Source organism: Aphelocoma coerulescens, chromosome 4 (genome assembly GCF_041296385.1).
Source record: "Aphelocoma coerulescens isolate FSJ_1873_10779 chromosome 4, UR_Acoe_1.0, whole genome shotgun sequence".
NCBI classification, from domain to species: Eukaryota; Metazoa; Chordata; class Aves; order Passeriformes; family Corvidae; genus Aphelocoma; species Aphelocoma coerulescens.
This window is the reverse complement of record NC_091017.1, coordinates 18,526,775-18,554,047: the sequence shown is the minus strand read 5'-3', so window position 1 is coordinate 18,554,047 and position 27,273 is coordinate 18,526,775. Positions and strand designations below refer to the sequence as shown.

Here is a 27,273-nt window from a genome sequence, read left to right as displayed (position 1 = left end):
CATGTATTTGCATCCCTGTAAAATGCACAGTAGGTGAAGATGATAATTATATTTTTCATTGATTCTAAGCTCCAAGTTTCCTTGTTGAAGATGTTTAATTAAAAATATAATCAAATAGTCTAATGGGATAATTGTTAAGGCATTCACATACATTTACAAGGCCAAGGAAAATGCTGCCCCAAACAGATGCTCGTTAGTAGAATGAAGAACAAGGAACTAAATCTTCTTTTGAGGAAAGTAAATTACAATCAAATTTACAGTCTTTTAAGAGAGGCGACTCTCTGGGGAGGAGACTTCTACATTCAGAGGCATATGCCAGTACAAGTATACAATATTACCTTGTTGTGTACGTTGGGTTTTAACACATCCCCCAGTCCCGCTTCACTCGTTCTGTTTACTTAAACTAATAAAGCATCTTTCCAAAAAATCATATTCCTACAAAGAGTTCTTTCTGTGCCCTATCTTCAAATACAGTGAAGACAGAACATATAGTGACATGGGTTAGGGCCACTGTGAATTGATCTGAAGTGTGGAAGCAAAGGTTTAGGATAAAACCTTCTCTAGATCGTTAACACCTATAAAAAATCTCTTTCACTGAGACACTAACCTGTAGAAAGAGGAGGTGCCATAGAATGTTTAAATGCACAGGCACCAAAATGAGCTCTTGTTGGAAATGTGGATGCCAATATACTCAGTTCACCTTAAAATGTAAGTAGATAGTTATCAACTTAAAGAACTTGTATTACAAGAAAATTATATTTAAATTACAATTAAATTACTTAAATTATTTAAATTACTTCAAACAATGTTAATTCGTTTTACTACTCATCTTTATTTTTGTTATGACTTACACAAAGTCCCTGACACTATTAGTTACGGCAGACTGACTTTTATGCTGAGTCCTTAATACTTTAGTTAATACAAAGCAGTTGGTATTTTGCTAGGAAACAGTTACAGTCAAACATTTTTATTTACTCTAATGCAACTGTTTCCACTTCTTTTTTTTTTTTTTTTTTAATGGAAATTACTCTTCCAGACTGTCATTCTGGAAGTTCATTTTCACACAGCCCCAATTTGGGGGCACGTCTCTGGTGCGATTATTCTTTGCGACTTAAAAGCGCTTTCCCTGCCCTGTGACTAGTTTCTTTCACAGTCTGTCTCCACAAAGGAGGGAGCTACTGCAGAAACCCCAGAGGAACCCACTGGGGAAGCTCCAACCCCACTGCACAAGTGGGCAGTGGGTTCCCAGAGTGGATCTCACATTCAAACTGGAAAAAGAAGCCTTATTTAGAAAAAAAAACAAAAACAAAAACAAAACAAAAACAAAACAAAACAAAAAACAACAGAACCCCCAATTTTCACCTCATCAAGTGGACCTTTCCCTCACCTCAGTTCGTCTGACAGATACGAACAATCGGCCACGTTTGAAAGCTTTGCCATTAAGGCTTTTGTTTAAGTTTGAGGACCAAGACTTCCAGCTGAAGAGCCAAAGTCTGGGAGCAGCCAGAAGATCATCCCCGAGAAAAAAAAAGGAAAATAAAAGAAAACAAAAAAAAAACCAAAGAAACGCCTTTGGGGCCAAGAACAGGCTGCCGTCACTAGGGCTGAAGTTCGCTCCCAAGAGAGGCAGCTCTCGAGTCAATCCTCAAGTCGCTGTGGAGCTCCGGCTGCACCCTGAGGGCGGGAAGGGGCCGGGGCCGGTCGGGGCGCGGAGCGAGCGGGCGGGGCCGGGCGTGTGTCAGCATCTTCCCCGCTGCCCCGGGGGCGGGAGGGAGAGAGAGAGAGGAGAAGAGAGAGACAGAGAGAGAGGAGGGAGGGAGGGGAGGAAGGCGCGGCGGTCGGGGGCGGTGGGCGGTGCGCTCCCGCCTCCCCGCGCTGCTGGCGGCCCCGAGGGGCAGCGACCGGCGCAGCGAGGCGGAGCGGAGCGGGCAGCGGCAGCGCCGGGCCGGCGGGGCCGGGCGGCCGCGGTACGTACCCGCAGGTACCGGGGCACTCGCAGGGGCGGCTGCGGGCGGCGGGCCAGCCGTGCATAGCGGGAGGGAGGGAGAAGGAGAGAGGGAGGGAGAAGGAGGGAGCCAGGGGGCGGGGAGCGCCGCCGCTCCCGCCCTCTCCGCGCCGGGTCTGGCGGCCGGCGGGGAGGAGATGCTGCTCCGCGCTGCCTCCCTGCCCGCGCTCCCAGCGCAGCCCTGCGCGGCCGCTCCGGGCGAAGCTCCGCGCTGCTCGGCTCCATCGCCGCCCTGCGAGCGCGGACGGCGGCTCTAGAGGGGCGGTAGGTGCGCGGCTGCCGCGCCGAGCGGGGCAGCGAGCCCAGCGGCGGCCTCCGCCGAGCGGGACTTTCCCGGAGGGATGGGGGCTTTCCCGGAGGGATGGCCGCCGGTGGGCGTGTGAGCGCCTGGCTTCGCTTCTCGGATCGCAGGGGGGCCGGCGGCGGGGTGTGGGAGAGGTGAAGAAAGGCCGCACGGAGCGGCGGGAGATGTTGGTGCTTCCATCGGGACTTCAAGCCCGGGTCCCATGGGATTGGACTGGGCGCTCGGAGCAGCGGGACGCGCTCTACCGGCCGAGAAGGGCTTGGGTTTGCCTGCGCCAGCCAAACAAAGCAACCCCCGCAGCCCTCGCACTTGTTAACAGAGAGGAAACTTTTTCCTCATTAATGTTTTTGGAGAAGCAGAAATGAAGGATAAATCTGTTGGCCGGTGATGAGAAATAGCGTAGGTTTCATTGGCTTTTTATCTCCTAGCAATCGACACCTCCGCAGACCGCAGGATAATCTCTCTCATATTCTAGATTGTGTCATTCTCTTTAAATTGCATGTTTAAAACAACAAAGGCAGTGACTTCATAGGGAACCGCCAGGAGCTGTTCTGTACCCCTCCTGTTTACTGGGGAAACATTTGGGAACCGGTTTGGTTTTGTAGGTAGGATCAGAAGTAAATGTAGGACATGGAAACTGTAAGGTTGGTTGCAGGTAATCTGTGTCTAGCCATCTTATTAAGGTGTGAGTTTGGGAGAAGGGAATATGAAAGTCTTTGCATGTGGAACTAGCTGGGGCAGTAACCGTGATCAGTTCCTGAAACCTTTTCAGGGAAGAGGACGTGTTTTGTGAAACTGGGTCAGAATCCACAGACATTTTCCTGAGGGTTGAACCTCATGTGAGAAAGCTGTCATTGAATATATATATTCCGAGGTGTCATGACTCCCAGGTCATTTGTTTGGGCTCAGGTTAGTGAAATGGTAACATTTAGTACCCATTCCAGAGCAGCACTGCTGTCGGTGTTCACATTAAGCATCAGGGCTCTGACTGAACGTGGCCTCTGCAAGTCTGTCTTTGGATGGCCAGAAATAGGTTCTAAAGACATTTCTGCAAGAGTTAGAATCAGCCAGGATAGAGGTACAAATGGGAAAACAAACTTTTTGGGTCTTGTGCAAGAAATACTGATGAGGAAGGAGTAAATCTAGTCAGAGGATCTTTTGGTAGTGCAGTTACAACAAAATTTGCTACCACTCCTAGTGCTATCAATCGGACGTTATCTGTTCAGTTTTCACATGCAACAGATGTGTTTCACTTGGAGTGTCTTTTTTTATCTGCCAACAAGCATGTCTTTCCATGAACAGTTCTAGAATTTAAGTAGTAATTTAAGGAAAGAAGAGAATGACAGCAAGAGAGACAAACTTACAATCTAACTTTTAAAGATATTTTGTAACTCATTTTTCACCTATCAACCCTGTTTGGTGAGTGGAAAGGCACATAATGTATTCCTTCCATAATGGGACTTGTTTTGTCCTTTTGCTTGTCCATGATAAAAGTGAACCTTATTTAGATTAGGGTTTTTATATTGATTTTTTCCTAATCAGAGTGTGGTTGTTTGGGTTTTTTAAGTTAAAGGTGCAGTAAAAGTAAGTACTTTCGAATATACCAGATGTAAGAAAGGAGACAGGCTGTATGACAGGGTGTTGTTCTAATGGCTTAATGAAAAAATGCCTCTTAATTCTGAGACTGTTGTTGAGTGGAATTGAAGCTGTGAGAACCACAGGCTCAAGGACGTTTGAGTGGATGGAAGAGCAAAGAAGTGTCTGTGTGAGAAGGCTGGGCAGAATGTTAAAGCATAAGTGAGTACACTGCATTTATTTTCACCGGGATAGCAGAGCCTGGTGAAAGGATGTGACCTAGTAGTCTATTTACAGCTTCACAGGCCTGTGAAAGTGAAAATGGACTGTGTGGATGAGTGGTAAATAACCACTGTGGCTGGTCATCATGAGCCTGTGATAACTTGTGCATAGCATTGTCGTTTTCAATGCCTTGAAGGGAAGTAGTGAAGAAGCGTAGTGAAGGGAGGAGATTGCACTCCTGAGAGTGGGAAGCTACCAGGACACAAATGTCACCTGTTCTGGTGGCAGGAAATTGTAGTGTCTTTGCTTTTTTTTCCTTTATGGTGGGACTTTTTCAGCCACGTGGTTCGTACAGATTGACTATCACAGTGAAGACCCGAAAGTAAAAATACAGTCTTTTAGCTGTTTACTTTTTAAAAAGCACAGCAGGGCAAATATTTTTATTTTTACGTGTGGAACAGAAATTATTTCACACACAGCTATTTTTCTCCCAACCAAATGCAGGTATGAACAATAATAATTAGTGGTTGTATGGTACAATAAATCTTCAAAGTGCTTTCAAATCTTAATCAGCAAACCTTAATAGCATGCTATTCCTGCAAGGGAGGTAAGTAATTAGATAAAATGAGACTGGGCAGACTCTTAAATGGAGTTTATTGTTGGAGTGCCTGTCAGTTTCACAAAGCTCTTCTTTATCACTAAGGTCTCTGAATGCTGCTGTACTTAAATGGCTTCAAATATGACTTCAAATATTTGTATGTTGAAATACACGACATTATGGCCCAGAGGGCCTTGTTAATATTGACACTCTTGTTCAAAGTTCTTTACAGTGAAGGAGACCTTACTGTAGGAACCCAGAGTGCCGAGAATATTTCTCTGCCTGTTTTTAAGGGTTCTTACCCCCCTGAACAGCACTGTTTTAACCTCCAACCTTGGAAAAAATTACCAACAGTCAGACAAGAACTAGAAAATACAGTGGTGTGAATTTGGTGATAGACTACTATGTAAGATTGTCACAGGGTGAAAAATTTAGAGGTTTTGGGCTTCTCTTTGTAGTACATAGATAAGAGTAAAAAAATATCAAAATGGAGGATTGTTGTTATTCTCTAAACCTACTTCTTCTTCTACTACTCCATGTTCTGCAGTAAAAGTAGTTTGGAATGATTGGATAGAGAATTCCGCAGTTCCTGGCCGTGTTACTGAATAATTTGTAGGAAAGTGAAAATAATATACGTTTTTAGTAACTATTGGTTAAATTATCTTTAAAAGGCCATGCAAGTCTTGATAATGAGACTTCTCTCCTGCTTTCTGTGCTCTATGCTGTACCTGGGTCATGCTAGTGGCTCTGTTCCTCTGATAAGACTTACTAACAACTATCTGGCAGCATTGAAACTCAAGGAAAAGTCTTGATTTATCTTTGAAACTCCTTGCAAGGACTTTTAGAAAATTCTCTCCCATCAGGAGGGATTTGATTTATGGCATGGTTCAGTGTCACCTTACACTCAAGAGCCTTTCTAGTGGTTGTTCCAGAGCACATGTGAAGACTTATTAACCTGAACAAGAGTAAGGTCAGCTCTTCAAGGGGTCTGATTTTCTTCTGAAGAGCTTTCCAGTTTACTTGTATGACAAGCCTAGAACCTTTAGTCCACTGATGGTAAAATTTAAAGTGATTTTGCCAGTAGTTTGTTAAACCTAAGAACATTAAGTATTGCTCTGGTTGCTGCATTTTTGGAAGGCGTGTTGGTTATCCGCTCAACAGTCTGTCACTTTTTTTTCCCTCTGCTTACAGAAAAAATTGGCTGGAATTTTACTCTTTCAAAGTGAGCTAGTTAGTGAGACTAAAAGATTAAAAAGCAAGTCTTGGGGTAGTGTGTATTTGTAAGCAGTTGCCCCAAGCTGTCGTTTACCATGGGACAAGTGTGGATGGAAAGCTGTGAATACCAGAGTAAGTTAATGTTGTATGTCGCCAGTTAACTATTAATGAAATCTGTGCATCTGTAAAGAAGGGTGGAACTTCTGAAAGAAGTGTTTCCCAGCCCCACCTCCTCCTGAAGTACAGAGAAGGAAGCTGGCATTTACAGATGGGAAGGGCACAAGACGACTCTTTGGTGCCGTTTTTTATTTCATCCGGGCTTCTCTTTCTCCTGGGCCACTTAAATACCTGGTGAGGAACCAGGCATGTTCTTTGTGCATCATTATCCATTAAAATGCTTTCATAAAAGGCAATGAATTGAGTAGGCTGCCTTGGGACAGTGATATGCCCTGTGAATTTGAAATCCACTTGGTAGGATAGAGATCTGCTCCAGTTGTGACACTGTAGAAAGAATAACAGACGTGGGAAGGCTTTGTTCTCAGGGTTTCATTTGTCCTTTATCTTTTATATGTAAATTTAATATGCCACAGAAATGTCTGCAAGTAATATGTCAAGAATTAAAGGAGAGCTGCTATTAAAACTGACTATTTTTGTTTGCTGGTATTTGTAGGGAATACTGTAGTTTTGCAGGATGTGTAGTGTTTTTAACGATTTGCAGGTGGTAGGGTAATGTCAGATTTTGGACTAGGTGCTGTGTTGGCTTGTGGTTCCTGATTCTAACAATTGGTCATTAAATTGGGTGAGATGGGGCACTTGGAAAGGAGAGGAAAGCTTTATCTCCTGTTTTGCAGGTAAAAGTAAAGCATAGGGAGAAGAACTGACTGAGGTAAGAGTGATGAAAATTTATGTGCACAAGTTTGGAACCAAACCTCTTCATGAACTAATCTGATGCTGTCCAAAATATCACGCTTTTTTAGTAGACTTTGAGATTTTTAATTTCTTCAAATTTCTGTGTGCTTCTGCCTTCTCAGAGGAAGCATGTGGTTTTCTGGGGTTTCATGGTTTCTTTGTCCAACTCTGCCTAAAGATTATTTTTTGTGTGTGTTTCTTGGAAGTTGTCTTACAAAAGAGCATTTGTCTGTATCTGTGGGAGAAATATGGGTGGGAACATTATAGAGCTTGCTGAAATTTTTGAAAGTGAACCTGGAAATGGCTTTCATGTGGTGTTGACATCTTCTCTGAGTATTTTGTATGTAGTGTGGGTACTTGGCTTCAGGCATGTGCAGAGAAGTACCTTGGAAGGGGCATATCAGAAGTCTGGTTTCTTCAGAAAAGTAGATCTGGAGCTGGAAGTCTTTTTGGGTGACTTTTCTTGAGCAATATTGTTGCATGTGGCTTACATTCATGCTGTAAGCTTGAAATTGATGCTGAAATGGATTGTTAGGAAACACTCCTGTTTATTTCTCAAGTAGAAGAACTTAAGGAAGAGGCTTTTTCCTATCAGACTTTTCCTTGAAAGCCAGTTTTGTTTGTTGAGGGGAGAAGGCTGTTAGAGCGCACAAATTCCTAATTTTTTGATGTGCTTTTCATCATCGTGAAAGCAAAACTCTTAACTGGATAAAGCAATGGAAATACCAGGTTCTCCTCTGTTTCATATGCAGTTTCACAACAGCTGTAAAAGCTGTTTTGGCTACATCTGTTTACATATGTAGGTGCAGCTGATGCTCTCTAGCACCATGCTATGTGCTGTATGAAACTGACAATACTAGTTCATTGCAGTAGCATAATTATGCCAATGTTGTTGAAATGGTTGCTTTTTTTGTTGACTTAAGTGCTGTTTCAGAATAGATGTTGACAGGCATAAGGATTTGTTAATGTAAACAATTTCTGTAGTAAAATTGCGTGCTTGGAGATGGAAGCTTCTCTGAGTCTCGTGTCCGTTCTATAAGTCTGTCTTTATTTTTATTCATGGAACAGCCAGTGTTCTGCTCATGTAGTGGGCAGGCCCTCAAAACCTGTTAGAGAAAAAAACCCAAGGAGCTGAGTGCAAAGGTTTTTTCTAAGTTACTGCTAAGGACAGACAGAACACGGCTTATCTCATAATCTCTGGGGCTATAGACACTCTCATTCGCAGCTCCCTGTTTGTGCAGGGGAATTGGTTCCCAGTGATAAATTTTATGTTTCAGATGAGGATTTTTCCCTTTTTAATATTAATTTATTCAGCATCTCAATAGCATGTGCCTGTTCACTGTATTTTCCAGTTTTCAGATGGACATGAATGGCTACATGGAGGGCATAAATTCCCACCCCAATAAACCTGTGTGACGCACATGGTTCCAGGGCTTTCTTAGGGTCACCAGGGAAAGGTAATGGGACTTGACTCATTAAACAATGTCTGTTTTACCCTGTGGAATGTTGCTGTTGAAATATTAACTACAATATTTCAAACATGTAAGCAACCTTAATTTGGTGTTGAATGTGTTCCATCTTTCTTGATGGGGACTGTTGACTTTTTCTGCTAACCACTTCTGTATATTGTAATTTTAAAAAGAGCTAAATTAAAGTCTGAAACTTCAGCTGTTAGAAATAGTTGTGCTTCCTGGCAAAGCCATGCCTGGTTTAAATGATGATAGATTTGGACTTGGGTATTGCCTTAAGTAATAGAGGGGTAAAAAATGAAGCAGCGTGTGAATATTTAACCATGTCATACATAGATAGTCTAACTTTTCTACCTAGTTTGCTCATCAGGATATCAGTAGTGTAAAATATCTTGCGGATTTTTCTTCTCTCATCACAATTCATCAACGGCCAGCATTGTGTTATTTCTGATTTTACCCATTTCTCTCTTAACATAATTTAGTGTTTCAACAGAGAAAAGTTAGAGAAGGGAAATAAAGCAGAAGTTTTGCCTTTTAGTACTTTTACTGTAAAATCAGTAGGTGGAAAATCCCCTCCTAATGCTTAGGATTATGGTCAGTGAAATAATAGCTCTATTTTGTCAAGTCAGTGCAAAGCTGTATTTGCCTTCGATGAATTCACTTGGGAGTTTGAATCCCAGGCAAGCAAATGGTCGATACGGTTGTCCAAGTGCTGCTTTTTATGCCTTGCTTTTAAATGTCAGCGAGGAACAGCACACGTGTTGCTTTGAGAGACATCTCAGTACGTGTCACTGACTGGACAATTGGGTGGTTAGGTTTATGTGGAGCTATCCCTCCAGCAGCCTAATTAAAGACTATGTGTAACTTCCTTAAATGGGATGCTTCAACAGGTGATAAGTACTAGTTTCTCCTTCAGAGGTTTTGTTATGGTATTTCTTTCAAGTGCCTTAGTGTGTTTTAACTTTTTTTCAGTGATTGAGGTGCATTTTTTTGTTTGTTCTTCTGAAGCCAGTTTGCTTTCAACTTTTCTAAGTCTCGAAATTGGACTTCCCATTACTTTGACATTTAGGAAATAAGAGAGTACTGCCTGTATGCAAGCATTATTCAGAGATTTTTTTGTTAATAAGCTCCCTCTGCACTTTTTGGTAAAGGATTTATCTTGGGTAGGTTTCTAGGAGGAAAGAGATTCTGTGCAGCCTTCATAGACTCTGTATTTTAGAGTTTTCATGTATCTTCAATTATCTTTTCTATGTTCTTAGACCAGTGCCCTGCACCTGAAGGGCTTTCCTCTTAACCATTATACAAAGCTTCAGAAACACTTGCAGAAACATTCAGCTTATTCATTAATGTTAGAAAACTGTACAGAAAATGGCAGCAAAAAATAACAGCACGTCTAATGAATCCACTGGCATAATAAAAAGAAAGTTGCAGTCCAGCAAAAACTAAGAGTTTGATTATATTTTTCCATAAAAATAACTTCAATGGTTTTGTTTGGCTTCTGAATTGATGCCCCCTGAAGAACAATGAGTCTCTCCCTACTAACTTCACTGGGAATTGGAGTGGGATGCAAGTGGAATAGAAATGCTATTGACATCCTTATTGATACATAACATTACAGTTGACAGTGCAGTATATATCTGTATGTCTGTAAATTAGCAGTGCTCTGTACAAGAGTAGCAGTTATGAGCTGTTAAATGGCTTGTCTCTGACAATGGAAGAAATTATTTTACAGGGTAGCCAGAATACCTGCACAGCACCTGGAAAACTTTGACCTAGAAGGTCTAGCTTGTGAAAAACATGTTAGAAAATGGTTATTTTTTGGAGGAGCACACAGCTTGGAAAAAAAAGGAAGGTGAGGTAAAGAAGTGGTGAGAGAAAGAAAGGGTTGGACTCATTCAAGGTCTGCTGGGATACCTTCAGTTGCCTCCAGTTCAGGTTTGTGGGCTTTACCAGAATGTCCTTATCTCATGTGCTAGTGGTGGAGGCTTCTGTGAGCTGAGGTTTCTTCCTCATAAAGATTGGGATGAGTTTTCAGACATTCATAGCTGCAAGTACTTTTGGTGTTCCCAGCTTAGTGGTTATGTTTAAGGTCTTCAAGGGTTAATAACTATCTGATGTGTATCTTGTGTTTTTTTGTTTGTTTGTTTTCTTGGTTTTTTTGTAGGTTTTTAGAAGTATTTATCCTCTTACTCCTTTTTATTAGTAAGGTTGTTCAGACTCTGAAAATCAGAAATTTGTCTAGGAAGTCTTGTCATACTGATCTGTTTAATAAGAACTGCAAGAAATATACACTGTAAGTTTTTGAGGAACCCCAGAACTTTAGACTTAGATTTCCTGAAAGAGATTTCTTCTGAACCTTATAATCTGATGATGCATATCAAAACAAGCTAATATTCAAGAACCTTAAATTTTGAACAGCTTCTTTTTTCAGTGTGCCCTATCACTGAATTGCTTGAGTGACCTTAATATAGAATTTAAAGATTATCTGATTATAAAAGATTTGCTAGCTGGCAGTGCTGAAAGTTTGTTTCATCAGAAATATAGACTCGTTTATTGAGTGGCTTTGCAGTTAGGTTATCACATGTGTGGAACAGCCAAACCAGCCTGGAGCTTTAAGCACATGGGCTAACACGTAGAACTGAATTACTGAAATAGCTTTGTAGAGCTCCTTCATGTCAATTTAAAATGCGTATGCTCACCATGAGTGGCACAAGACTTCATGTTTCAGAAGTGTGATGCATTGTTAAAATGAAGTAGTTCTTTTTAATTATTCTTGTTTTCAGAGGTTTTTTGATACCACTGAATCACATTAGTTTGTTTTAATCTGTTGGCAAACAGTTTTGGTAAGAATAATTTTTCCGTTTTCCCTTGATCTGTGATCCAGTTTGATCCTCGGTGTATTTGAGGAATATGGTGTGTAAAGGAAGAAAACTTGAAGCCTGGTTTTTGTTGTTTTGTCACAAACTGCTAAGGAAAATCCTAAAAAATGGTTTTATAATAATTTTGAAATTTTATGTCCATGCAGTGCCTTAAGAAGAGAAAATATTTAGTATGCTGAAGATTGGTTTTGTTGGAAGAAAACATTTTCTGTTATTTTTGGTAGCTGCAAACATTTACTGTTGTTCAGTAAAAGTCAGACAACTTTGAGGCGTGTCTGGGTCCTTCAAGACCTTTAGCATGTTCTCTTCTAGTGAAATTTGAGAAGTAAGTTGCTGTCTTACAGCAAACAAAAGAAAATACTCTTTGTGAACTTCTTAATTGCAGCTGTGTTACTGGAACAAAATGTCATGTGGAGTGAAAGTGTACATGTGCTCAGAAGGGGATTAGAGAAGTTAACAGAACAGAAACCATTAGTGACTATTAGATTTGACTGTGCAGCTTGAGCTCAGGAACTCAATAAACTAGTGATTGCCAGGAAAGGGGATGGGAGAGCTGGCCTGATCCAGCTTAGTACTTCTTGTATTAAACATTGGTTAAGTTTCTAAACCCACAGAAATGGGAAGCTCTTTCAAACAAAGAACTTCTTTAACCCATTAAAAAAAAAAAAAAAAAGCCCAAAAGCTTAGAAGAAATCTTTTGTAATCTGCCTCTGAAGCTCATGTGTGTGTCCACATGGGCTTGACTTGATGTTCAGAGAAGAACAGCTGTCAGGTTCCAGCTGCAATTCCTTGCTTGTTTTCTCATCCTTTGTGTCATGGAATCTGTATTTCCTTTTCTTCAGATCACATAAGGAGGGGATTAAATGATGGATGGTCAGGTTATCAGGGGAATTCATTTTCATGCATGTGACTCTAGAGTAAAAATAGCTGCTCAGGAAGAGAGGAGAAAAAGACAGGAACACCTTGGTGATACCACAGTTTCAGTTGTAGTTTTAGGTGAATGGGAAAGTGAAAATATACTGCTAGATAAAATAGGAAAATATGTAAGCAAACTCATTTTAAATGGCATCACATGAAAAGCACAACAAAAAACAACTTATGGAGACATAAATAATTGGATTCCTTTTACAGATGAGAAACATTACTTAAGAAGGGAAGGACAGTCTGCGATAAGAAGGGCATTCTTTTTGTCCTTGCTTCCCTCAACATCAGATTCTTGTGCTCTGTTGATACTACCACGTGTGCTGTGTGTGCTCTTTGACCTTGCACAGAATGGTTGGAAAGAGCATTCTTCAATGTAGAGCCCTTAGTTTTGTGATATCGTCAGACACTGAAGGAATTTGTGTCTTCAACTACTCAGTATTAATGAGCAGAATAGAATTTAATTAGAAATTGAGTTTAACCTGGTTTGTGGAAATTTCCCTGGTACTTGTGCAGTGCAGAATAGTTTGCAATGTTATAGAAAATATTTTTGTGTTTGACATTAACTGAACTCTTTGGGATACACATTAATTATCACTGATTCTGTCCCACCCATTGCCTTTGCTTTGAGAATATTAAAGAGCTGAAGATCACAGAATTTAACTTTTCACCATAATATGAACTGCTGGTTGGGAAGTCTGCTGCTGATGCAAAATCTGTTTGTTCTGCTTCCCTCTTCAGTGGTTTTGGAGAAATGGAAGAGAAACTATTGCCTGTCTAGACTTTAATAGTTTATATATATATATATTTCTTATGTAGACAACATTCATTTCAAGGCTTCTGATGTATTTTCAGTGATAGGCTATAAATGCCAGTTCAAAAAAAACCTAGCAACAAGCAACACCGTGGATGTGCCAAGAGCTAATATGCATCTAAAAAGAGAGATTGCTTTTTATAATAGTTTTGGAACCCCAAGGTATAAAGCCTTCCAACTCTTTCCAAAGAATTTGTGGAATTCAGATTTTGCTGTGTGAAAAAAAGCTGTAAATAGTCACCAGCAGGCGCCTGGGTATATAGAGCAGCTGTAAATTGTGTGTGACTTCTGGGTGGGGAAGGTTTGGATTTCCTTCACCTTTTTTTTTTTTTTCCCTACTCCCATCTATGTCTATGGGAGAAATTGGGGTTTTTAGTGCCTGTTTTTAGACTGATGGTGTAAAATCAAGGGTGAAGTCTTACAGCAACTTCCATATAAGTAATTATTGTAAAAGATCCCTTAAAAATGGGAGAAGTCACTCATCAGCATGGTAGGAAGCAAAACCTAGGTTACTGCCAGCTGTCTTCAGTTAAATTTTTTCCAAAGCTCAAAATTTTAATCTCTACCTTTTAAAATGCAGGCTGCAAACAGTTCTATGCCTTTATTTCCCCCTGAATAACTGGGTTAATATTCAGCATCTATGTATGTGGATGAAAAAGGGTCAGTAGTGTAAAACCAAATGGTAAAACAATTTTTTGAGGAAAAAGTACATTTCTTCTGGAGTTGATTAGTAATGGTCCATTGAATCCCTTAGTTTTGCCAGCAAGGCTTGGTATCTATAATTCTAATTTATATTTAATTTTTTTTTTTTTTTTTTTTTTTTTTTTTTTTTTTTTTTTTTTTTTTTTTTTTTTTTTTTGTGAAAGTTTCTAATGTTCCTGACTGCTCCTTTGTCTGTAAGCTGGGTATTTCTTCCCTGGCTAAATAAAGCACACAGCCTATGTGTGCTTTAGTGCAGGCACTTTCTTTCCATTCTTCTCTCTCAACTCTCTGATGAAGTCTTGGTTCCAGCTCCTGTGCTTTTGTTCACAGTGAGGAATCTATGGGTAACTTCCCACTGTGGACTAAGAAGAGAATACATTTTCCTGTCTCTAAGATTTCCTTCTCAAGACTGTAAAGTTTTGTTTCTCCCCTCCTTTTTTCTTCCCTCCTTGCCTCTTTACATTACTACCAATTTGGGTATATCTGTAAGTGGTGAGCACTTGATGCTTCTCACTGATTGCTGCCACTACTTTTTCTCAGGTAAGTGTGTATGCAAGCTGAGGTAAACCAGTACAACTGGTCCAGTTTGATAAACTATCATTCAAATTCAGTATTTTGTAAGCAAAGTTTATGGGAGGATGTTTTGAAACTATTGGTAAAACATTTGAAAGTTTTGAAATCTGTTTCAGACTGCTGTCCAAGTGGTTTTTTATGAGTTTTCTATGTGATATATCAATGAATAACCTCTAAAGTGTTTAGTTAGCAATAAAAGATGGAAATAGGAGTTGAAGAGGTTCAGCCCATGGCTTTTTTTCACACAGATTTGTGAAAATTTTTTTGTAAAAGCTGAATTTTCTCCTAGGAGTTTATGCTGTTTGTATACTGAAAATGTAAATATTGCTTTTTAAATAACATACCCATTTTCTTAAGTTTGCAAGAATAAAATTGAAATACTATATTCAGGACTGGAAGAAAATTTGGATTGTTGTCAAAGTTCTAGACATACATGGAAAGGATGAAAGTTGGTATATTGTATGCCGACTATACTATATAAGACTTGAGCTCTCATGTTTTGAGGGGAGGATTTTTTTGTTGTTTTTATGTCAGTCTGGTGTTTCTGTTTATTTTAGGCAGTTGTAGTCAGTGTTCTCTTGGGTCTCCATGCAGTAACAGAGTTAAGCTGTCGTACATGGTATAGTCAAATTGATTGTGAAGGCAGCAAAATTTGATGCATTCCTCAACTGGTCTAACTCCCTTTGGTCCAGTTGCATGAATAAAAGATTCAAGTGCTGTCCTTTCACTTAGTCTCTCACCAGCCCAGTGACTTCAGAGATTAATGTGACCTTCTGCTTGGTTCTGTTCCAGTATAGCAGACACAATTTGTACATGGGCATTACCTGTGTATGTTCTCAGTCTGACTAGCCCCCATTACTATTCATAGGAATGTTCTTCAGAGAAAAGGAAAGAAGGATGATGCTGTGAATCACTTTCCTCTCAGTTTCTAGGCCTGTAGAGGAAAAGTTTCTGCTAATATGCCTTTGTTATGCAGCCCAAGGGTGTAATACGGCTTTTTGTCCTTCTAATATGAATGTTTATCATCCAGACAAAGCAAAACTTCCCAGAACTCTGGGGGTTTTTTTTGGTGATAGCAGGCTTAATATTATGCCATGGGAGGAGGTGCTGCTGTCTTGTTTTTCCTGTTTTTTTGGCAGTGCCATCTTCTGTAGCTTGTTCTGTCCTGTAATCTCTCCAAGTACCAAAACATTATGGAGTGCAGATAGTGATCAGATGGAGTTCTTTGTCCATTCTGGTGTGTGAAGCTAAATCAAATCTGTTACCACATGGACTATTTGTCTTTGCTATAGATCAGGCAGTGTGTTTTGCATGGAAGGTCTGCTGAGGAGTTGTAGAAATCACTCTTGCAGGTTTTTCATGCTGCTGTCAAGTGATACTGAAGCTTATGTTCTTTGTGGTGAGGGTCTTTTTCACACTCCAAATCCCATTCACTTTCTTGGCTCAGAAACCATAAGCTTGGTAAGCATTTGAGGCTGGGCAGGAATAACAAGTAGATGAATCTCTTCTGAAAGAGAAATGCCAAGTTTTCCCATCTAACAGGAAAAGGACTAATAATCACACCACCTTTGAGGGCAGTTAAGCCATGGAGAATATCGTGGCTGTAGGACTGAATAAATCATGCGTAACCACTGAATTTAAGATGAATCATAAATTGGGTGTGTGTAAGAAATTTGTTCAAGGGGCAGTATAGTCAATTTAACAATTGTTCAGTTATAAACACCTACTGAATCATGCAGTATATAATTATATATTTTTCTGAAGTGCGGTGAGCAGAGTGACAGGCTGAGGGACTCAAGTTAACTGGTCAGGTTCTGATTAACTTGTATGATTTTGGCACAAAGCTATATGTGCTATGTCAACTCATGTTTTGAAGGATGATCATGATTTTCTAACCATAGGCAGTCCAAGTCTTCAAGTGCCTTTGTCTACTAATTAATCTGGAGCTAAAACCTCCTAATTGCAGGATTTAAACTAGACAGTATAAGCTGCTCAGTAAGGTTTTGGCCTCCATAAAGAGCTCATTTAAAAATCAAGCTTCCATGACCAAAAATCTTCATGTTTTATGTGGAATCTTTGAACTGATGGCTATCTCTAGATGTGCTGCTAAATAGTTGTCTCACAGACTGTACTGTTCTCAGTACTTGGTGTATGTCACATCTAAAGAGATGAGTGGGCAAACAATAGGTAAATTTTGATGTATGGTATCAGTTGCAGGAAATGGATCAGCTATGGATGGTTGGATAAGGGAAATCTGCCTTTAAAATCCAGTATTTTTTCAGTGTTTGCAGGAAGGTGGTGGGTAATGTGCTTAAAGACCCTGCTAGTGATAGATTTAACAGAGAAGTCGAAGAACTTGAGAAATACTGAAATATGAAATCACCAGCAGCAGATAATTCAGAATTTAGGGAAATCCTCTATGGCCCCATAGGGAATAATATCCTTAATGTAAAAGCTTGTCTTCTATTTTCTGGGAATTGGGTCTATTTCCCAGCATGGAAGAATATACAGCATGTTTTCTGCTTGCTCTCAGATTTTTAAGTGCCCTGCAAATTGGTTACTGGTTAGGAGTGTGTATGCAGAGAATGAGCACGGCTTTAGTCTTAAATTAATTTCTCTATGCATAAGTATGGAAGAAAGTGGAGAAAGAAGGGATCTACATTCTGAGAGGACAAATGATCACCTTGTGGTGTGGAAACAGTCTCTGGGCTTGGGACAGGCACATGTTAGGCAGAAGAAGAAAGCTCTGTGTTTGCACTGTATGCATTTAACTCAGAGGTCTGGTATCTCATATTATCCGGTTGGGGTTTTTGTCATTAATGGTTTACTGAAAACTGTTTCTTGTAGGTCATGTTGGACCTTATTGGTAGGTCACCGAAATTACATTACATAGATGGATTCTAAGTTACTAGGTGAAAAACTGAGATGTGTCCTGTTCAAGGACAATTTCCAACAGTCTGCTCTTCAGCTCAGCATCAGTTCAGGAAAGGGAAATACCTTTCCTATCGCTTGAACAGCAATTAAGTGCTTTCAAGAAGTAGCAGTTGAATAGGTCGCTTTTTCTCTGCAAAGTTTGTGGAGAGAAGAAAGTGCTGTGAAGTCTTTTCTGAGGACAGGGGTATATAAAGACAATGGATACTTTTGAAGTGCTTTGCAGGAAATGGTTCTACCTTTTAAGACTTGCTAATGCTACACTTGCAATACCGTGTGTGTAGAGTGGCGAGCTGGTTTCTGGACAGATGGAGGTCTGTTATTAGAGTTGCAACCCATCTGCTGGTATCAAATCTGTTTTTACAAATGCTTCCAGAATCTTACTTAAATCTGCCTTGGCCAAAACCTTTAATAGGCTTTAGGGACCCTCTAACAAGGCTTTCAGGTAGTTAATGTTGACTTCTCAAAATAGATCGGTGTTCCTGCCCATTTGTAACTCTCTTTGTCCTTCAGGGTTTTCCTCTTGTCCTTCAGCAGAAAAATATAGCAAAAGGAAGTGGTTGGTCTATATGGAATATATGCGTGCACACAAGTGGACACACACTTTTTATATAGGTAGTGGGTAACACATGCACGTGTGGGGACATGCACACGCTTCCTCAGCATGAGTGTGCCCTGAAAAAGCACATCCTTCCTGAAGGCTGACAGACATAAAGTGCAGAGGGCCAGGTATGTAACCTCACTTGCCAGTGCTTCTCATTTCCTTAGGATCAGCTTGCCTTCATTATCCAGCCAGCTGCCTGTTCGCGTCTCTGCCATTCCCTTGGAGTGTTCATGTTTCCTGATGAGGTATCGGGGTGAGAACAGGGTATTATTGTGAGTTATGGTTCTCAGTTGGAAGTGTATGAAGTTGCTTTATAAGATTAGTCACTGATTCCCCCTGCTTAAATCTTTGTAAAGGTTTTCACACCTAATAGGAGGATATTGCAGACATTTTGAATTGTGTTTTGGTGCATATAAAAAGTATTAATCTCATGCCTTGTACTACCATGTCTGAGTAGAGAGACTCTCTCTCTGCCTGAGAGCAAAGTTACTTTTCTTTTTCTGTTACAGAAGTGTGGAGAAAATGCAGTACTCTCTGAATAAGACTTGATATTTGCTATTGTGCTTGAATTAGTCTTTATTTCAACTTACAGGAGAGCAGAGCAGGTATCTCTGAGCTTATGCCTTGGTCCTAGAGATGGATTTTCTTGTGTGTACAGTTCTTGACAGCTAAAATGTAGGCCTCTGTTCCATCTTGTCTGTTTTTCAGGCTAGAAATTCAGACTTTCACAATAATAATTAGTCATCACTTGTGTGAATAATAGCTTTACTCCCAGACAGGTGAGTTCACAGATAAGATATCCATGGTGTCATCTATCTGCAGACCTTGTAAAGTTCTGTTCCTTATGCCATATCTCCCTTTTTTTTTTTTTCTTTTTTCACAAAAATGAACCTAAGAAATCATAACTGTATGAGAAAGCAACACACTTTTTTTTTTTTTTCTGCTGCAACTTCTGTGTGTCTGTGGTGTTGTTTGTGCTGTAGAGCATATGTAATTGCTTAAGGAAATCTAAATTTTCCAGGAGTTGGGAATATTACTTTTTTGGGCATCAAAGACTGAAGACTTGGTGCATCGTAGACCCTCCAGATGATCTTTCTCCATCAGTAATTATTTGGACTCTCATCAACTATTTTCACTAAGTCACAGGCAGAAAAAATGTGTGTGAGGATGTAGTTCAGCTTAGGGCATTGGGTAAGAAAGCCATTGGAGTATTTGTGAGAACTGAGTAGCTGCAGCTGGCTGGGTAGTAACTTTTAAATTGATTGGATTTTTTTTTTTTTTTCCTTTTTAATTTTCATAGCAGAAAGCATACAAGTGCAGTTTAGTAGAAATATTGGTATGTGGGGTGATCCACGTGGGAGTTTGTTAGCACTCAAATTAAATGTGTGCTTAAACAAAAAAATCCTTGTGTTGTAGCACTGCAGCTTCTTTACCTGTATGCACCTGAGGTAAAGCAGTGCTGGAGGAATCAGATGCAGGTGGATGTCATTTTCAAACTTGCTTCTGTTATTCAGCCAGTTTTATCTCCATTATTGAATATTATTTCCTTCCCAGGCAGGACATGTGAGGTAGCTGCTAGTAGGAACTGTCCTTGAATACCAGGACTTTTTTCTGGAGTACACAAGTCAGCAGCTCTCTTTCTTCTCATGAGTGTGCAAGGGTGCTGCTTTCAAATGAAGAACACAGCACTTCTTTCTGAATCCAGTGCATTTTTCCCAAGTACCGTACATGAGGTCATTTTTAACTATGGAAAAACTGCTTTGATATGCCATAGTGATGCTATCTTTTCTGCTAACTTCTTTCTCCAAAATGTCTGATAGTCAAATATATGAGGCTGACAAAGATTTTTTTGCTCAGATCCACCTTTTCTCCCACAGGGGGAAGAAATCTCAAAACCCAAGAGAACCATGCAGTTTACTCACCTGAAAAGCTTAAAAAGCCATTTATGGAAGGACTGGATGTGAATATGTAGGATTAAAGTCAGGCTTTGAAATAATATATGGTAGGGTCAGTCTTTATACCTGTTAAGTGTATGTTGACTTCTATGTTATTTACAAATATACTGCAAACAACCCAGCACTTTTCTTTATTACTAAGGTTGGTGGGTGATACTGATTCCCTCCTCCCCCCCTCAGTATTATAGCACATTAATGTAATATTTTTGTACCTCTCTGAAGGACTTTTCGAGTGTCACATCAAAGAAAATAGAGAACTCTTATTCACTTGACTTAATTTCTTGCTGATCCAGAAATTGTGCTACCTTTATGACACTGATTATTTACATTACAGCAAGGGGCCATCTTACCAAGAAAAGGCATTTTTAAAGGAAGATACATTCTCTGTTACTGAGACTGAAAGAGTTAGCATCTGCAGAATCTGAGCCCTTTGGTACTAGAGAATTTGTCTGATATAGTAAAAGCTGTATCACCTCATTACCATGGAGAGGCCTTAAGCTAAGCTTTTAAAAATCTACTCTAAAGTAAGATGATCCATTAGTGAAACTTATTGGTAGAGTCACTGAATTTCTAGTCTGTGGTAATTTATATCTTGGTGTTAAATATTTGAGCATTATTCTTCTCAAACATTGGGGACTGGTTATGAATAATATTACAATATAATTATAAAATAATGTTGCAGTGAATGAAAAAGCACTTACTGTACTAAGTAATTGTCACTGCTCCCTTGATGTGCTGACCAAAGCCCCAGTATTTTATTTGTAGAAAGCTTTAGAATGTCACAGATGGTGGGAAGTAGTACTTAATGACTTAGAATAATGCTTTCTAGTGGCTCCATGACATTTAAATCAGTTGTCTGCTACTATTTCTGCTCCCCTGACAAAAGCTTTCATTCCCTCTTCAGCTGTGCTGAGAGCTGTGAGTGAGTAAGGACAGACTTCAGTCATGACCTTTTTAGAGTATGTGAGGAATGCATGGCTCTTGCATGCAACAATGGAATAACTGCTGGACTAAAGCTGGAGGTGCCATTCTTAGTGCCTTTTGTCTGATAGACAGCACATCATCACTCCATCGTGAAGTTATGCTGTCAGTAGTAAGATACCTTTTTGCTTGTGGTTATATCAGGTCATTAGAAGGGTTTAATTTGTTATATGTGAAGAAGGGTGTTACTGGTTCATGTGCTGTTTGAAAAGTGTCACTATTGCCAAGCTGCTTTGTAGTCCTGAAATTTCTTTTTTTTTCCTAAAGCTTGCCTTAGTCACAGGTCTTCTGCTCCTGCTTAGCAATTAAAATGAAAGTTGCAAGTATGAGAAATGCATCAAGGAGACGTGCCCTCTCCGAGGTGGAGCAGATCAACAGCAAAATAAGGGAGTTGCCCAAGAATCTTACACCGACAATTAAACAAAGAGAGGGATACAAGAGTCATGCTACGATTTATGTGGATTAAGCTTACTTTGTAGTGATAATTATATACTCTTCTGAATAAAATTTTAATATCAAATGTGAAGCATCAGCTACCCTCATGTATAAAAAAGCATTCTACAGTTGCCTAGAAAACATGACTTTCATGATCATTATATACAATTTGGACTGGCTTTACTAGTTTGCCTAACACGAAGCTTCAGATAAACAAGTTTATCTGGTTCTGGTGATGGAGACAGAAGAGCAAAAGAGGGAGTCAACACTAACCCTTGCTTGTCTCCCATTGTGTGTTCAGGCCAATACCAAAAGCTGATTTCTTTCCACCTTCCAGGAAAGAAAGCAAGCACTTTTTGAGTAAAATAAACACTGCTTGTCCTGGAGGTGCAAGCCAAGATTCTCAGTATGTCACATTCCTCTGTCTTCCAGATATGGGAATATAATACCAATTTAAGGTTTTGGGAGGAAAACTGCTAACATTTCATCTGATCATCTGTGTATGTTCAAATAAAATTCATTTATACTTCTGGGAGTGTTTTCATATAGTGTTTTCTCATAAATTTGAGCTAGTTTCTGTTCCTTATTTGGGAGGTCTGAGCTCAAGCAGCAAGCTATCAGTTTGAAGAGGAAATGCAGTTTTAAAGAAATTTTCTTGGTGTAGGTTGAGGATTTGCCCAGGAGCATGAGATTTTTGTTTTGCATTTCATCCTGTCTGCCTATGGGGGAGAAAGAGGAGAACATGGAGGGAAAAATGGGAGTGGAAGAAGCTAATCTGTTCCATAACTGGAGGAGGGGAGAAATACTTGGGTGGTAATACTAATCTCTGCTGACCTCTGAAAAGTGAAAAGGAATAGTGCTGAGGTAATATTATTGTCAAGTCACAGGTTAAATGAAAAGCACCATGAAAGTGTGGGGTTTTTTTCACAAAAATTTTGGTTCACCTGGTTTCTGGCAGCTCTTTAAATACTTGAAAAAACAGGGGGGAGATGGTATTTGGATCTTGTGGGGCTGTTTGTCCCCTCTTTGTATCTATAGGAGAAATGAAAAAAGTGGTTGTGACACAAGGGTTTGTTTTGTTGTCCTTCAAGACATTAATTGAGAATAATGTGCAGTAATTAACTCGAGAGCAAGACTCTAAAAGAAAAAAATTCTTGAAGCACAGTGGACTTGATTAGCTTGTGTATTTGACTTGATTGCGTGCTTGACTTGACTATTTGCAAATAATGCCTTATTTTCTGGATAGTCTATGCAAATTGGACTTGCAGCCATAGGAAAACCACATTTTATGTGTGTATTTGAAAATAAGGTTTCAAAGACTACTGAAGTGCAAGCTTTCTAATTTGGCTCCAGGGTTCTGCACTTCAGCCCAGTTTCAGCAACAGTAGTATTGGGGATAAACTAATTGGTAGATGTAGTCCAGATCTTGTTCGGGGGTGTAAGGTGTGGGCCAATGTAAATAAATAGGATAGATGCCAGGATTCTGAAATTACAGGGCATGGTAATGACTTAAGGTGCTTAGGTTCTGAAATGGGAGAGACCAGACTTTCCAAACTGTCCAGATCTAGCTGCAGTTCAGTGCCTGTCGAGTGCTTTTAGAGAGCACTTCATGCTCAGTGAGTGCTGAATGAAAGTGTCAGGGTTTTATTTTCAGGCAGCTAATCACGGCATAAGAAAGGTGAATTTTAAGAGGTTCTCTGGATAGAATTGTCTTGTTAAATGTATTTCTGGCTTCAGGCATTTATATCTACAGAGGAGGGGCCAAGAAGGGGCTCTTGGCTTATGTTCTAAGAGAAAGTCTCCTCAGAACCTGCCACTTTTTCCCTAATTGTCTCTGTGGAGCAAGGAGCAATATTGCTCATATTCAGGACAGTTAAGGTCAGCTAACAGTGTTTTTTCTATGGGACAAATGAGGTGGGTTTTTTCTCCACAGAAAGTATTTTGTATGTATATAGAGCCTTCTTGCTCTCTCTTACTTGTTTTAAATTTTGTCAAAGGGTAAAAATTAATATCAGAGTATTTTATGTGATTATCTAGAAATTCTAACAGTATTTGATATTCTAGATTTTTTTCACTGCTTCTTGCACATCTAAAAGCACCTGCAGCGTGGATGCCTAGAGCAGCTGCTTTTCATGTTTCTTCACATCATATCCCTATGAAATATCAAGTAGTATGGGGTAGTCCAGGCATTGCAGTTAGCTGATGTTAAAGCACAGCTTTTGACCAAAAGTTTTTGTTCTGAAGTTATTGACGAAAAATGTTGATGCTCAAGGTGAGGAAAAAAGCAAGGGATATGTGTTACTAAAACTGAAACACCAAGTTGAAGCAGTTTAGCCTTTTGACTATTAATCTGTTTTTAGGAACTTTTTGACAAAAATTACTGTATTAGAGTCTTTAATAATCACAGTTATAGCAATAGCTTCTTAATATTTTGTCTGGTGGCAGTTCAATAAAATTTGGAAAGAACAGGCCATTAAAATTTTCCTAATTCTTTGTTGCTGTTGGAGACCTTCAATTTCAAATTTAAATTGTATAAGGAAAAATGGTGGTGGTTGGGAGAAATGACAATTTTGAGCATTTAACTTCTGTTCTGCATACATAAGTAATTAAAAAGTGAGGTGTTGTGAAGACTTTGTAAGTGGTAGGGGAAAAAGCATATACCTTGCAGAGAGTCATTTTGATGGAGTTACATGGTGTGAAGGGCTGCTCCTGTTGTGTTTTCCCTCTTACTTGGGACAGAGCAAGTGGGAGGCTGCCTCATGGGCCATGCTGGCACTGTCTGGGTGCTCTATAGGTGGTGTGCTTTTAACATGGGTTGCTGGGACTTTAAAATGAGACTTTTAAAAGCGAAGAGGTCACTGAGCTTGTTTTCAGGTGAGAGACAAAGCCCCATCCCACCCACTGGGGAGTGTGTCAGCTGTCTGTCTAGAGGGAGGTCCTCATAAGGCAGACAGGCTCTTTTTAAAAAGTGTCTGAGATATGGGAGAGGCCTCTGGCTTAGGCAGCATTTTTCCCTGTGACTGTGCTGCCTGCATGGCTTAGGGCTGAGTGGTGCCGAGAAATTGCACTCAGAGCTTGTTAATACAAATGATTTACACCTGAATTTACTCTCTTGTCCTGGAGCATAAAAGCTGCCTCCACATGATGCAACTCCTTTCCTGTGGAAATAGTACTCCTGTGTGGTCTGGGAGGAAATTCTGCCCCAGAATTTCAAGCAACAAGCAACCTGTCAGGTTCATGTCTATGCACCTCCAGCACTAACTATTTTAATTTGTCCACTGTCTTCCTACACTGTGTTGTGCTCTCCGCTGTGAGAATGTCCCTGTTTGGACATGCTGTGGCTGTGATCTCGTCTGAGTTTTGGGTGTATGGATTATCCATGCCCTAGCAGTTCATGTGGAGTTCATACCCCCTAACCCTGTGACTTGCCTACCCCAATCCCATCTCCAGCCAAGTGTCTGTGTGGCTTCATATTAAGATACCATCATAACGCTGTCCCAAGAAAAAGGGAAGTCAACTCGTCCTTGTAAGGTGCACCTTTCAATGTTCTTTAATCTGTCCATTCTTGTTACAAGGAGTGAAAGGAACAGGGCACAGGATTCCAGATCTTCCTTTCCTTAGATAAAGAGGAGGCAGGGAGATGACTCACTGCAAGAAAAATGGCCTGACATGAGCTAAGAGTCCACAGAGAACTCTGCCAGTGCATCTAAATTTCTTTGCCAGTCAACCTGGAACGCTAAAAAATTTTGATATGGTATTCTATGAAAACTTTAAATGTTTTTCCCATAGAAAAATTACTCAATATAGTCCTTATGTTGCAGTTTATCATAATGTCCAGGTATTGCATAGAACCAAAAGCCTTTGTATGTATTGAGCATTTAGGTTTCTGTATTCTCATAGAACCACGCACTGTTGAAGGTTCCCAGAATCTAAGGAGACAGCAAATTTGGAAGAGTTGTGCATTGTAAACGTTAGCATTCCTACAAATATCTTCTTGTGAAAAACATCTGACACAAACAAACTGGTGGGGGAGAAATATGTGTTGTGCCAGGCACTCCCACTGTCAGCTGCAAATCCGTGCCTGGCTGATAACAGCTGCGCTGTCCGGGTGGAGAAACCTGGCCTTGCATTCTCCTGCCAACTGCTTCACCCCAGCTTGCCTCAGTCAGTTCCTCCGTGCTAGAGAACCACTTTGTGGGAGGTTCTTTAATCCTCATAACTAGCCTGTTGGTCGGCTCATTGCTGAGGCAGAAAAGCACTGCAGCTAAAGATAATTTTGAGGAAGAAAAGTTACAGAGAAAGTTACCAAAAAGTTACTGAAACAGATCTGCTTCAATGAGAATCCCACTCAAATCCCAGCTTGTGGCATTTTGCATGTGGCTGTGCTTGTAATGACTGGTTTTGTGATGGATTCTGCTCGGGCTTTCAAAATCAGTTTGAAATGGTTTGGGCTCGGTGTGTTGTGTGTCTGATTTTTATTTGTCAAGCTCCTAGTATCTGTAAAATGCAAGCAGATCTTGTTGGTTGCACTGCTACAGCTGAGGGCTGGGTGTGTATGTTCGTATGCTTCTCACTGTGATCAAGAAATTGTTTGCTGTAGGATTCTTTTGCTGTGGATGTAATGTGTTTGGGAGTTTCAGCAGACATGCTTATGGTCTCTGTTGTGCTGTTAAATAGGGAATTGGCTTATATCTGCTACAGAACAGTCCACACTATTTAATCACAGCTGAAAAGATTCAGGGTTTTTCAGGATGGGGAAAAGGGTGTTATTGTTGGTGTTATGCTCAGCATACTCCTTTAAAATATTTGTCGCAAAAAGTTTTCATTTGCAGTTCATGTGTTTTTAGTCCCTAGGAGAAGATGAGATCTTTTAATCTGAATAATCCAGATAGCTTGATTCTAGATGTACATGCTGCAATTTGAGACAGTGGCATGAAATGACAGAATTTCCTAGAGCAGATGATAGACCAGGCACTCGCTCTGTGCCAGCTGTATGTGAATATCATGCTGACTCGAAACACACTTGTTTCTGCTTTTCCATCCATTTACTGCAAGTCTGTGTTGGCCCCTACCTTTGTGTTTTTAATGGTTTATTTATTTTTCTCTTTGGGAATTCAGATTTCATCTTTCTTTTAAATGTGATCTGATTTTGCTTTCCCTTCCATTGTCTTTTGTTGATGACTTTTGAACATTTATTTTTGAAACTATATCTGGCTTAGTAAATACGCACAGTAATAGAATGCTGGAAACTGGGAAGTTGTGAAATAAGGAAAAATAAGCTGTGCTGAAAAGTAGCCAGCAATATGTAATTTTTCAGTAGTAGTATGGAATTCTAGGTGAAAAGGCTAGTATTATAGCAAGTATTGTCAAAACCCATGTTTTCAGTTAGAAACTATAGGGTATTCAGCCTTTTATGTTGCCATTATATGTGTATAAGCCTCGTTATCTGTAAGTAAAAACACATGGAAGGCATGAAGCTGCCTAGACAGTTGGGAAACTAAATATAGCCTGTAAGCCTGTCCCTCTTTAAATTTGTTAGGTTAATATCTATGAGTTAGTATCCATACACCTGAGCCGGGATTGTGTGGTGATGGGGAGGCTCTGGGTAGGTGATTTAAAGGAAGGGGGAGGAGCCTCCAGCAGTACCATTGGGTCATCTAAAACTGTTGATACCAATTACTGATCTCCAGGCAATGAGCATTGCTTGTGGAACTGTATTTTCCATTTCCAGCAGCAGTTTTGGAGCCTTTGAGACATAACAACCTTACCAGTGATGACTGACAGTACACCTTAGGCTCTTACTACAGCTCACTGCCTCAAGATTTTATTCTCTGGGGTTTGGAGAGAAGCAGAGAAAGAAGCCACTGCAGCTGCATCCTAATCAGAAATATAAACTGGCATGAATGCTCAGTCTGAGAACATTCCATAGAAAGCTGGAGTAATTAAGTAGACACATGGGTTATTTGCTCTGAGCTCAAACGGATGAAGCTTTGACTTTGCCAGAATATTTAAGGATGCGTTCTTCAGTTTTCAAGATGGTTTTGGACAGCAGAACATTATATTGTAGTATGGTCAAAATGGTTTAGCTCTTTGAAAAAATATTGAAGCATAACCTCCAGGGTTTATCCAGGGAAGGAAACCTTGATTTGTTTTCTGGGGAGGTAATAAGTAGACTAACAGT

At 40.0% G+C, this 27,273-nt stretch overlaps 1 protein-coding gene across 11 annotated transcripts in view; it reads left to right on the top strand.

Annotated features, from left to right (window-relative positions):
• The first annotated feature begins 1,891 nt into the window (after window positions 1-1,891).
• Window positions 1,892-27,273, top strand: part of PTPN13 (protein tyrosine phosphatase non-receptor type 13) — a 114,533-nt gene continuing 89,151 nt past the window's right edge. For 7 of the 11 annotated variants that reach the window (XM_069012905.1, XM_069012902.1, XM_069012901.1 and 4 more), the window contains exon 1: window positions 2,187-2,269. The gene's annotated coding sequence lies outside the window, so the exon portion shown is untranslated. Of the gene's footprint in view, window positions 1,982-2,128; window positions 2,274-26,678; window positions 26,698-27,273 lie in introns of those variants that run through there. The other 4 variants (XM_069012896.1, XM_069012904.1, XM_069012903.1 and 1 more) reach the window with 4 other exon arrangements.